The 13,802-nt window shown below is 47.0% G+C and overlaps 1 non-coding gene across 1 annotated transcript; it reads left to right on the forward strand.

The window, feature by feature from the left end:
- Positions 1–7,706: 7,706 nt before the first annotated feature.
- Positions 7,707–7,780, forward strand: trnat-cgu (transfer RNA threonine (anticodon CGU)). The gene has a single exon. It is a non-coding gene; the product is annotated as a tRNA-Thr (tRNA).
- Positions 7,781–13,802: the final 6,022 nt, after the last annotated feature.

Consider the following 13,802-nt stretch of genomic DNA (forward strand, 5'->3'; position numbering starts at 1 on the left):
TCTGAGATCCAGCGTTGGGGAGGCCTGTGCCCCGCGCGCTCTGCCCGGGGCACACACACCCTTCTTGGGGAGCGAGCCCAGCCCCTGGGGCCTCTGAGATCCAGCGTTGGGGAGGCCTGTGCCCCGCGCGCTCTGCCCGGGGCACACACACCCTTCTTGGGGAGCGAGCCCAACCCCTGGGGCCTCTGAGATCCAGCGTTGGGGAGGCCTGTGCCCCGCGCGCTCTGCCCGGGGCACACACACCCTTCTTGGGGAGCGAGCCCAACCCCTGGGGCCTCTGAGATCCTGCGTTGGGGAGGCCTGTGCCCCGCGCGCTCTGCCCGGGGCACACACACCCTTCTTGGGGAGCGAGCCCAGCCCCTGGGGCCTCTGAGATCCAGCGTTGGGGAGGCCTGTGCCCCGCGCGCTCTGCCCGGGGCACACACACCCTTCTTGGGGAGCGAGCCCAGCCCCTGGGGCCTCTGAGATCCAGCGTTGGGGAGGCCTGTGCCCCGCGCGCTCTGCCCGGGGCACACACACCCTTCTTGGGGAGCGAGCCCAACCCCTGGGGCCTCTGAGATCCAGCGTTGGGGAGGCCTGTGCCCCGCGCGCTCTGCCCGAGGTACACGCACTCTCCGGCGGCAAGCGCTGGTTCCAAAGGACCCCCTAGATTTGCACCTAATCACCAGCCGTGCCCGGGCACCCCACTATTAAGCCCGGGGACACTAACTCCTCCAAACCGCATGGATCAGACAGACGTGCTGCTGGTGACCCAACTGGCCAAGATCTACCGCTGGTGACCCAATCGGTCTTTGGGTTTGTGAATGGGTCACCACCGGCCCTGGGCTCGTGTATGGGGCACCAGCCGCACGTCGTTCTAGCCTCCGTCTGCGATGGGGTCTTATGTTTGCTGCGGGGTGACGGACGCTGGGAGACGGGTTAGCAGCTCAGAAATGGACCCTTGACTCCCGTGGACCCCCTAACTCCCATGGTGTTCAGACCACTGGCCTTGCCCGGATTTGAACGCTTGTTTTTGGGTTAGCTTTGCTGGCCAAGAGGCCTGGATCCTTGGAAGGACCAGGGCAGCAGTGCGCATTTGGTTTGCCCGGATTTGAACGCTTGTTTTTGGGTTAGCTTTGCTGGCCAAGAGGCCTGGATCCTTGGAAGGACCAGGGCAGCAGTGCGCACTTGGTTTGCCCGGATTTGAACGCTTGTTTTGGGGTAGCTTTGCTGGCCATTGAGGCCTGGGTCCTTGGTAGGACCAGGGCAGCAGCGCCCACTTGGTTTGCCCGGATTTGAACGCTTGTTTTTGGGTTAGCTTTGCTGGCCAAGAGGCCTGGATCCTTGGAAGGACCAGGGCAGCAGTGCGCATTTGGTTTGCCCGGATTTGAACGCTTGTTTTTGGGTTAGCTTTGCTGGCCAAGAGGCCTGGATCCTTGGAAGGACCAGGGCAGCAGTGCGCACTTGGTTTGCCCGGATTTGAACGCTTGTTTTGGGGTAGCTTTGCTGGCCATTGAGGCCTGGGTCCTTGGAAGGACCAGGGCAGCAGTGCCCACTTGGTTTGCCCGGGTTTGAACGCTTGTTTTTGGGTTAGCTTTGCTGGCCAAGAGGCCTGGATCCTTGGAAGGACCAGGGCAGCAGCGCGCACTTGGTTTGCCCGGATTTGAACGCTTGTTTTGGGGTAGCTTTGCTGGCCATTGAGGCCTGGGTCCTTGGTAGAACCAGGGCAGCAGCGCCCACTTGGTTTGCCCGGATTTGAACGCTTGTTTTGGGGTAGCTTTGCTGGCCATTGAGGCCTGGGTCCTTGGAAGGACCAGGGCAGCAGCGCCCACTTGGTTTGCCCGGATTTGAACGCTTGTTTTGGGTTAGCTTTGCTGGCCAAGAGGCCTGGATCCTTGGAAGGACCAGGGCAGCAGTGCCCACTTGGTTTGCCCGGGTTTGAACGCTTGTTTTGGGGCAACGGGGCCCTCGTTAGACCCCTGGTTCGTTCAACCGCGAAATCGAAAATTGCACTAAGTCCTTCTTTTGAGTCTGTTATCGAAACCTCGACGGCAGGTCAGCGAAACCCAGGGACGCGCTACCACCCCCTCCAGGCGCGGGTCATGCCGGAGAGAGTGGTCTCTTTCCGGGCATGGCTTGGTGAGCTCTCCCCCTGGTCCAACGAACGCCCCCGGTGAGCGCACTTAGGTCTCAGCTGGTGCGTAAATGGTGCCGCTGGTGAACCATTGGCCTCCGAGGCTTCATGTCACGCGCTCTCTGCCCAATACACCCTCACTTATCCCGGGCAAGCACTGATCACCAAAGACCCCCCCCCCCTGGCTCTTTCTGACCCATCGCTTACCGTTGGTGACCCACATAGGCCTTTGCGCGCGGTGGCCTGCCATGGAACCCTGACTCCCATGGTGTTCAGACCACTGGCCTTGCCCGGATTTGAACGCTTGTTTTTGGGTTAGCTTTGCTGGCCAAGAGGCCTGGATCCTTGGAAGGACCAGGGCAGCAGTGCGCACTTGGTTTGCCCGGATTTGAACGCTTGTTTTGGGGTAGCTTTGCTGGCCATTGAGGCCTGGGTCCTTGGTAGGACCAGGGCAGCAGCGCCCACTTGGTTTGCCCGGATTTGAACGCTTGTTTTTGGGTTAGCTTTGCTGGCCAAGAGGCCTGGATCCTTGGAAGGACCAGGGCAGCAGTGCGCATTTGGTTTGCCCGGATTTGAACGCTTGTTTTTGGGTTAGCTTTGCTGGCCAAGAGGCCTGGATCCTTGGAAGGACCAGGGCAGCAGTGCGCACTTGGTTTGCCCGGATTTGAACGCTTGTTTTGGGGTAGCTTTGCTGGCCATTGAGGCCTGGGGCCTTGGAAGGACCAGGGCAGCAGTGCGCACTTGGTTTGCCCGGGTTTGAACGCTTGTTTTTGGGTTAGCTTTGCTGGCCAAGAGGCCTGGATCCTTGGAAGGACCAGGGCAGCAGCGCGCACTTGGTTTGCCCGGATTTGAACGCTTGTTTTGGGGTAGCTTTGCTGGCCATTGAGGCCTGGGTCCTTGGTAGAACCAGGGCAGCAGCGCCCACTTGGTTTGCCCGGATTTGAACGCTTGTTTTGGGGTAGCTTTGCTGGCCATTGAGGCCTGGGTCCTTGGAAGGACCAGGGCAGCAGCGCCCACTTGGTTTGCCCGGATTTGAACGCTTGTTTTGGGTTAGCTTTGCTGGCCAAGAGGCCTGGATCCTTGGAAGGACCAGGGCAGCAGTGCCCACTTGGTTTGCCCGGGTTTGAACGCTTGTTTTGGGGCAACGGGGCCCTCGTTAGACCCCTGGTTCGTTCAACCGCGAAATCGAAAATTGCACTAAGTCCTTCTTTTGAGTCTGTTATCGAAACCTCGACGGCAGGTCAGCGAAACCCAGGGACGCGCTACCACCCCCTCCAGGCGCGGGTCATGCCGGAGAGAGTGGTCTCTTTCCGGGCATGGCTTGGTGAGCTCTCCCCCTGGTCCAACGAACGCCCCCGGTGAGCGCACTTAGGTCTCAGCTGGTGCGTAAATGGTGCCGCTGGTGAACCATTGGCCTCCGAGGCTTCATGTCACGCGCTCTCTGCCCAATACACCCTCACTTATCCCGGGCAAGCACTGATCACCAAAGACCCCCCCCCCTGGCTCTTTCTGACCCATCGCTTACCGTTGGTGACCCACATAGGCCTTTGCGCGCGGTGGCCTGCCATGGAACCCTGACTCCCATGGTGTTCAGACCACTGGCCTTGCCCGGATTTGAACGCTTGTTTTTGGGTTAGCTTTGCTGGTCAAGAGGCCTGGATCCTTGGTAGAACCAGGGCAGCAGTGCGCATTTGGTTTGCCCGGATTTGAACGCTTGTTTTTGGGTTAGCTTTGCTGGCCAAGAGGCCTGGATCCTTGGAAGGACCAGGGCAGCAGTGCGCATTTGGTTTGCCCGGATTTGAACGCTTGTTTTGGGGTAGCTTTGCTGGCCATTGAGGCCTGGGTCCTTGGTAGGACCAGGGCAGCAGCGCCCACTTGGTTTGCCCGGATTTGAACGCTTGTTTTTGGGTTAGCTTTGCTGGCCAAGAGGCCTGGATCCTTGGAAGGACCAGGGCAGCAGTGCGCATTTGGTTTGCCCGGATTTGAACGCTTGTTTTTGGGTTAGCTTTGCTGGCCAAGAGGCCTGGATCCTTGGAAGGACCAGGGCAGCAGTGCGCACTTGGTTTGCCTGGATTTGAACGCTTGTTTTGGGGTAGCTTTGCTGGCCATTGAGGCCTGGGTCCTTGGAAGGACCAGGGCAGCAGTGCCCACTTGGTTTGCCCGGGTTTGAACGCTTGTTTTTGGGTTAGCTTTGCTGGCCAAGAGGCCTGGATCCTTGGAAGGACCAGGGCAGCAGCGCGCACTTGGTTTGCCCGGATTTGAACGCTTGTTTTGGGGTAGCTTTGCTGGCCATTGAGGCCTGGGTCCTTGGTAGAACCAGGGCAGCAGCGCCCACTTGGTTTGCCCGGATTTGAACGCTTGTTTTGGGGTAGCTTTGCTGGCCATTGAGGCCTGGGTCCTTGGAAGGACCAGGGCAGCAGCGCCCACTTGGTTTGCCCGGATTTGAACGCTTGTTTTGGGTTAGCTTTGCTGGCCAAGAGGCCTGGATCCTTGGAAGGACCAGGGCAGCAGTGCGCATTTGGTTTGCCCGGATTTGAACGCTTGTTTTTGGGTTAGCTTTGCTGGCCAAGAGGCCTGGATCCTTGGAAGGACCAGGGCAGCAGTGCGCACTTGGTTTGCCCGGATTTGAACGCTTGTTTTGGGGTAGCTTTGCTGGCCATTGAGGCCTGGGTCCTTGGAAGGACCAGGGCAGCAGTGCCCACTTGGTTTGCCCGGGTTTGAACGCTTGTTTTTGGGTTAGCTTTGCTGGCCAAGAGGCCTGGATCCTTGGAAGGACCAGGGCAGCAGCGCGCATTTGGTTTGCCCGGATTTGAACGCTTGTTTTTGGGTTAGCTTTGCTGGCCAAGAGGCCTGGATCCTTGGAAGGACCAGGGCAGCAGTGCGCATTTGGTTTGCCCGGATTTGAACGCTTGTTTTTGGGGTTAGCTTTGCTGGCCAAGAGGCCTGGATCCTTGGAAGGACCAGGGCAGCAGTGCGCATTTGGTTTGCCCGGATTTGAACGCTTGTTTTTGGGTTAGCTTTGCTGGCCAAGAGGCCTGGATCCTTGGAAGGACCAGGGCAGCAGTGCGCATTTGGTTTGCCCGGGTTTGAACGCTTGTTTTGGGGCAACGGGGCCCTCGTTAGACCCCTGGTTCGTTCAACCGCGAAATCGAAAATTGCACTAAGTCCTTCATTTGAGTCTGTTATCGAAAACTCGACGGCAGGTCAGCGAAACCCAGGGACGCGCTACCCCCCCCTCCAGGCGCGGGTCATGCCGGAGAGAGTGGTCTCTATCCGGGCATGGCTTGGTGGGCTCTCCCCCTGGTCCAACCAACGCCCCCGGTGAGCTCATCCATAGCGTTTGCCAGCGGTCGTTCCAAAGACCCCCCCCGCTAGAGACCCACCATCCCCCAAATGAGTGTTAGTTGTTTCAAACAGCAAAAAAATAAAATCAATGCATTTCGTTTTCAAAATGATTTTTTTTTACTTTCTACAGACAGTACATAGACCTACAGAAGTGCATTGTAAAATTTTTCGAAAATTGTTTTAATACAAAACAAACAAATACCAAATATATTTTACTGTATTTTCCTCACAAAAACAGCGTACACAGTGTTCATCCCAACCAACACAAAGTTGCAGAAAATGTGGTCTACATATACCATCAACAGAAGTATTTACTAAATACAGTTACAGTAAAAAAATAAATAAATAAATAAACAGCTATACTGCATTCTCTTTTCTGTATTGGTGTGGCCAAGCAGTGGGGCAAATGTCACCTTGCATGGCAAATCCAGCCACGAAAAGCATCAACTGCTATAGCTTGGAGAAGGGGTATACATGTGTTTGGATTTCGGTCATACACTTTTCATCTCCAGGCAGGAAAAAAATCCTCAATAGGTTTGAGGAATGGAGAATATGGAGGGGGAGATAAACAACTTAAAAACATGGGTGTGCAGTCAACTAGTTGTGAATCAGATGAGCTCTTAAATGTAACTCATTTTGTCGCACTATCCATTATGCCTCAAAGCTATACAGTTTTATAATTAATTTCGTTAATCTCTATAAAAAAAGCACACGCACCACCTGAACTAAGGCGCTGCTGGGATTTGAGCCCAGGATCTCCTGTTTACAAGGCATTTTGACCAGCTAAGATACAGCGCCACAAAAATTAATTGTAAGAGACATTTGCCCGATAACAAAAATCGAAGAAGAAATAAATACACAACAAAAACCAGCATGTCAGGATGCAGAAAATGCTGACAAGACGGACGTGGTCTTTTAGAGTCTGGATGATCATGTCTCAAACCTGACCGGTAACCTGGCCTCTGTTAAAGATCAAAGCAAAAAATGCATTATTTTATTTTTATTTAATCTACCCTTAATCATGTGTTAATTGTTTTTTGGAATATCCAGTTTCATTACATCCAAACCATCTGTCAGCTCGGAAAATGGAAATCATTTAATCTAAGATAATGGATAGCGCATTGGACTTCTTGGCTGTGAACTGAGTCATTTAAAGGTTTTGAGTTCAAGTCCCACCAGCGTTGCAAGCTTTGCCCTTTTTCTTCACTGACTTAGGAGTGGTGCATTTCCAACATTTTTGACATCTGTCCATCCTGTTCTGCTTTTTAATTTCATTGCGCAGTGCAGGCTCAGATACTAGGGGTACTCTACAATGAAGCCGATGACTTAATTGAGCTGTTTTAAATAAGGGAGATTAGAAAACGGTGTAGGGCCAAGTAAGCTTAAGGAATGACTCAAAGGCAACCTGTGGTTTTGGGCAAAAGTGTCTACCACCTATTGTTGAGATCACGCCTTTTGGAATCGTCGTACAAGAGCCTCTTTATGCATGTGCAAAGTAACTAAGTAGAAAGCATAGTAAATTTTGCTTTTCCCCCACTGTCTTAGATGAAACTGCGTTTGGAAGTATCGTATCCAGAGGTTTTTTCTTTTAGTGTTGAGACTAAGTTGGCCAGAGCACCTGTCTTAGGAACAGCAGGTCCTAGGTTCAAATCCAAATTGCACCTTTCCCTCAGATTTCCATTTTCCAAGCTGAATCTGGGTTTGGATGTAATGAAACTGGAGATTCCAAAAAACACCTGACACTTGATTAAGGGTAGATTAAATAAAAATAAATTAATGCATTTTTTGCTTTGATCTTGAAAAGAGGCCAGGTTACTGGTCAGGTTTGAGACATAATCATCCGGACTCTAAAAGACCACGTCCATCTTGTCGGCATTTTCTGCATCCTGACATGCTGGTTTTTGTTGTGTATTGGTTTGTTCTTCTTCGTTTTTTGTTATCGGGCAAATGTCTCTTACGGTCATTCATTGTGGTGCTGTGGCTTAGCTGGTCGAAGCGCCTCTCTTGTAAACAGGAGATCCTGGGCTTGAATGATCCTGGGCTAAATTGATCCAGGGCTAAATTGATCCAGGTGGTGAATGCGCTAGTTTTATAGAGCTTACCGGAATGAATTATAAAATTGTATAGCTTTGAGGCCTAATGAATAGTGCGACAAATAGACTTAAACAACCTCTTTGATTGCCATTTTAGACTTGCTGTCTTTTTTTAGTCTCTGTGTGCAAAACCGTCTTGCCTTCTTTTCAGCTTTGGTGCTGTGGCTTAGTTGGTCAAAGCGCCTGTCTCGTAAACAGGAGATCCTGGGTTCAAGTCCCAGCAGTGCCTAATGTACATGTGCCAGCGTTGCTTTTTCTTAAGAGTTACGAGTGTTTACGCAGCGGGATGTTTAGCAGTCGGTTTCTAAACAAAACTCAAATCCTTAAGAACGCTACACGTTTAAGAGGACTTTGGACGATGGCTTTATATAGCATAATGTGGTAATGCCTAACCAATTGGACTTTAATATTTCAAGTCCAGACATTCACACATGCAGCGCTGCCATTGTTAGTTTTTTTTCTTTTTTCGATTAAACAATTAGCCCTTGTCAACATCGTTTGACCCTGTGGCTTAGTTGGTCAAAGCGCCTGTCTATTAAACAGGAGATCCTGAGTTCAAATCCCAGCAGTACTTTGTCTGCAGTTGGCTGTTCTTTCATGAGCCAGAGAGTCCCAAAAAGTGCTTTTTTTGGTGCAGTCTCTGTGGTGCAATGGATAGCGCATTGGACCTCTAGGCTGTGAGCTGAGCCATTCAAAGGTTGTAGGTTCGAGTCCCACAAGAGTGTCAAGCTTTGACCCTTTTCTTCACTGACTTAAGGTGTGGTGCGTTTCTAACATTTTAGGCATCTGTCCATCCCGTTTTGCTTCTTTCTTTAATTGCGCAGTGCAGGCTCAGATACTAGGGGTACTCTACAATGAAGCCGATGACTTAATTGAGCTGTTTTAAATAAGGAAGACTATAAAACGGTGCAAGGCCGAGTGGACTTAAGGAATGACTCGAAGGCAACCTGTGGTTTAGGGCAAAAGTGACCGCCACCTATTGTTAAGATCACACCTTTTGGATTTGTCATACAAGAGCCTCTTTATGCATGTGCAAAGTAACTGAGTTGAAAGCATAGTAAATTTTGCTTCCCCCCACTGTCTTAGATGAAACTGCGTTTGGAAGTATCGTATCCACAGTTTTTTTCTTTTAGTGTTAAGACTAACGGCTGTTTCAAACCGCAAGCGCCAGCAGCGTGTGTTTTTTCGGCGTCCATGTTAACAGATTAGAGCTTTCATACTGCACGCAACAGCAGCGCGTCAGAGCGAGGCGTGAGCGTCGCTGAAGCAGCAGTGCAGCGATAGTTTTGGCGCCGGGTCTATTTTTGACGCGCTGATCACGCTCAATTAAAGTGACAGTGCATTGATAATGACCAAAACACAATGAATGACAGTAAAAAAGTAGCAATTGTACCCAATAAATGCCTTAATAATGTCAACTGATTTATATATAGTCAGTTGTAACCCAGGTTACTAGTGGGTAGTACACAGCAATAGAGCAAATAGAAACACCCTTATAAATATGAAAAAAAAAAACATTTGCAGAATACTCGATTAAATAATATATATTAAAATTATTTATTTATATAAATAATTCATAATCGAGTATTAAACAGCATTCAAGGGAATAGTGCTTTAGAATAACATCATCGTGCCTTACACTATAGCAGATCAGATTTACAAACAATAACAAATCTCTCTTGTCTGTTAGCTTGTGTTTACCGTTGCTATGGTGATTCAGTGTTCGCAAGGGAATGCAGAGATGTAAGTTTTTAAATTAATAACAGTAGAAAACTATTAGATATATATCAAGGCCTCAAGGCTCTGTTCTTGGGCCACTTCTCTTCTCAGTCTACACATCATCTATAGGACCAGTCATCCAGAGACATGGATTCTCCTACCACTGCTATGCTGATGATACCCAGCTATACCTCTCTTTTCATCCTGATGATCCCTCGGTTCCAGCTCGCATCTCAGCCTGCCTGTTGGATATTTCACACTGGATGAAAGATCATCATCTTCAGCTGAACCTCGCAAAAACGGAAATTCTTGTAGTTTCTGCTAACCCGACTCTACACCATAATTTTTCAATCCAGATGGATGGGGCAACCATTACTGCATCCAAAATGGTGAAAAGCCTTGGAGTAACGATTGATGACCAACTAAACTTCTCTAAACACATTTCTAGAACTGCTCGATCGTGCAGATTCGCACTCTATAACATCAGAAAGATCCGACCCTTCTTTTCTGAACATGCAGCTCAACTCCTTGTTCAAGCTCTTGTTCTCTCCAAACTGGATTACTGCAACTCTCTACTAGCTGGGCTTCCAGCTAACTCTATCAAGCCTCTTCAACTGCTCCAGAATGCAGCAGCACGAGTGGTCTTCAATGAACCGAAACGAGCACATGTCACTGCGCTGCTAGTCCGTTTGCACTGGCTGCCAGTTGCTGCTCGCATCAAATTCAAAGCTCTGATGTTTGCCTACAAAGTGACTTCTGGCCTTGCTCCTTCTTATCTGCTCTCACTTCTGCAGATCTATGTGCCCTCCAGAAACTTGCGTTCTGTGAACGAACGCCGCCTCGTGGTTCCATCCCAAAGAGGGAAGAAATCACTTTCGCGAATGCTCACGCTCAATCTGCCCAGTTGGTGGAATGAACTCCCTAACTGCATCAGAACAGCAGAGTCACTCGCTACTTTCAGGAAACGACTAAAAATTCAACTATTTAGTCTCCACTTCACTTCCTAATCTGCAATTGCCTCTCTGAATATCACACTAACTGTACCCACAAAAAAAAAATACTAATACTAATACTACTAATACTTCCCTTCTTAGACTTTACAGACCTGAAACTTGCCTACAGCACTTATTCATTGTTGCTCTTAGTTGTGCAAATTGCTTCCTTGTCCTCATTTGTAAGTCGCTTTGGATAAAAGCGTCTGCTAAATGACTAAATGTAAATGTAAATATATATTTTAATGTTTTAAATGTGTATTAACTGTGAAAATTGACCATTAATAAGATGCTGAAATGATTTCTATCATATACTTTTAATGAAGGATTGAGAGAAAAAAACACGATTTGTATCTGTGAGTGAAATCTGCACATGAGTGCCACCTGGAGTTTTCCTGGTTTTTCACTTTGATTTTGAATGATTTTCTTGGTGAGTTCGTGGTTTTTTTTAAATTTTTTTTATTGTTTTAGTTATAACATGATTTAAACTAGTGTCAAAAATGTGTTTCATCAATTAACCATTTGTTTGGTCTAGTAAAAACACAGTATTATACACAGTAATATACAAGTGATTGTGTAAAGTTTAAGTGAGAGAGTTTAAGTAAAATGCTGTCATTTGTAAAAAGAAAATGCCAAATAGGAGAAAGAAATAGGAAAAACACAGAAATTCAGCAGAGAGAAGCATATACATGGTCATTTATTGTTGCTGTTGATTTACAAATGTGTTAAGCTGAGATAATGCATACACTGTAAAATGCTAATGTTTTTTTTTCCCCTTTGTTTGTTTGCTTGTGCATCTTCTTCTGGTTTTTCATCGGTGAGATGTTCTATTGAAGTCAGTTGCTGAATGTGATCTGCTCTGCATTCAAATTAATTGAAGTGTGAACTCTTTTCTGGATTTGGATTGTCTCAACTTCCATCGGTGCGTGTCTAATTGTGGAGTTGGACTGGCGAGCCTCCCATTAAGTGGATTTTTTGGATACACCTGTTGGAAAGATACAAAGTGAAACCTATTCAGCGTCATGGTAGGAGTGTAAATTTACAGCACACTCACAAGTGCAACATCCTGGATCTCTGGAACTGAATGTGCAACCTAGTTGTTTTGCAAAAGAATCTTTTTGAGTGTTCATCACCTGTACTGGACTTTTGGGAAAATTTGAAATGTTTTAAGTAAATGTTTTATTTTCATTTTTATTTTATTTGTACATTGTTTCAATGGAGTGTTCATTTGTTGCAATTTTTGAAGCTTTATAGAGAGAAGTTAATTGGTTTAAGAAGGGAAACCTTGATTATATATTAAATAATAAAACAATTTTAATATTGTACTATTAAGAGGGTTTTGGACGATGGCATTATATAGCATGGTATGGTGATGCGTAACCAATTGGACTTTAAAATTTTTAAGTCTAGACATTCAAACATGCAGTGCTATCGTTTTTACCGTTTCTTTTTTCGATTAAACAATTACCCCCTGTCTGGTTTTGTGGCTTAGTTGGTCAAAACACCCGTCTAGTAAACAGAATATCCTATGTATGAATCCCAGCAGTACTTTATCTGCAGTGAGCTGTGCTTTTATGGGCCAGAGAGTACCAAAAATTGCTTTCTGTGCAACAGTGCTAGAGGCAGGAGCTCTGTGGTGCAACGGATAGTGCATTGGACCTCTAGGCTGTGAGCTGAGGCCAGTGCGAGCCAGGACGAGCCGGGGCAATTGCCCAGGAGGTTAAGCAGTGAGGCCGAAATCATGTTGCGTTTCCACTGTCGGGCTAGTAGCTCGCAGCACGTCACGCAAACCCCGCCCCATAACATCCCCCGAATCAAACGTCACACAACCCGCCCACTTCAGCAGGAATCAGTAAGATAAAGCACACCATCACATCCTCACGAAACCTTTCAAATAAAGACAACTGAAACAAACAATTGACACGTTACTGTACAACATTACATTTTATGTCTATACGCACATGCCTGTGTGTTCTCATTCATCATATTCATTTACTCACCGACCGACTGAATTTGAAACTAATTTTCATGCGAAGCAACACGCCCCTTCAGCTATTCCAGAACGCAGCAGCATGAGTGGTCTTTAATGAATTGAAAAGAGCACATGTCACTCCGCTACTCACCCGTTTGCACTGGCTGCCAGTTGCTGCTCGCATCAAATTCAAAGCTCTGATGTTTGCCTACAAAGCAACCTCTGGCTTTGCTCCCTCTTATCTGCTCTCACTTCTGCAGATTTATATGCCCTCAAGAAACTTGCGTTCTGTGAATAAACGTCGCCTCGTGGTTCCATCCCAAAGAGGGAAGTAATCACTTTCCCGAACTCTCGCATTCAATCTGCCCAGTTGGTGGAATGAACTCCCTAACTGCAACAGAACGGCAGAGTCACTTGCTGTCTTCAAGAAACGACTAAAAACTCAACTATTTAGTCTCCTCTTCACTTCCTAATCTGCAATTGCCTCTAGCTATACCACTAACTGTACTCAAAAAAATAAATAAATAATTCTTACATTACTAATGCTTTCCTTCTTAGACTTTACAGACCTGAAACTTGCCTACAGCACTTATTTATTGTTGCTCTTATAGTTTTGATAATTGCTTCCTTGTCCTCATTTGTTAGTCGCTTTGGATCAAAGCGTCTGCTAAATGACTAAATGTAAATGTAAAACAGAAAGCTGTGTACACGCCCTTAAAATGACACATTAAAACACATTATAATAAAAAAATCTGGATTGTGTTTTGAACTGAACCTAAACTGGCACACTCAGAAGAACCATAATAATAATGTTAAATCATAAAAAAGGGGTAAACTATGTGCCCTTTAAGCAATGTGTTAACTTTATTAATTATTCAATAATCATCAAGATTGATAAAAAAGTTCAACACACACAGCAGTGAACGTGCGCACACACACACACACACACACACACACATCAGTGAACATGTACACACACACACACACACACACACAGTTGGTACAGTAGGCCTACATACTGTATCTACCTTAAAAGAAGTGATATGGTTCTTAAAGTGTTGTTTTACGTATGGAGTCTTCGTAAAAACATCTGTCCATAATTCCTGAAAATAGAAAAAAAAAAAAAATATATATATATATAAAGAAACTGCAAAGAAATGATTCAATCATATTAAAGAGATTTGAACTAACCTTCTAACACACCAGGTCCCTGATGGAATATGGCTCCCCAGACATGAATTTTTACTGGATGCTTTGCTTTCGGTTTCACAACATGGCGGTTTATTAATAGGGTATGTCCTATTAATAAATTTTAGGACATGTAAGCTCGTATAAAGCAAATAGCCTAAATAAAGAGATGCATGGATTAATGTAAATAAATAAATCTTTTCATTATGGCATTGTTCAAAATGGCTTACCTGGCTTTTCCATAGGTCCACCTGAGTTGTTTTACTGGTTTTCTAATATTGCAGACTGATGCTTTTAACTGTATTCTAAACAGAAGCTCACTCTGAATCTTTTTAGCAGATCGCTCATTGTCCTTGTGCAGTTTTTCTCCAATCGTTTTA

Source organism: Danio rerio, chromosome 4, assembly GCF_052040795.2.
Source record: "Danio rerio strain M-AB ecotype USA chromosome 4, GRCz13ab, whole genome shotgun sequence".
Classification (NCBI taxonomy): Eukaryota; Metazoa; Chordata; class Actinopteri; order Cypriniformes; family Danionidae; genus Danio; species Danio rerio.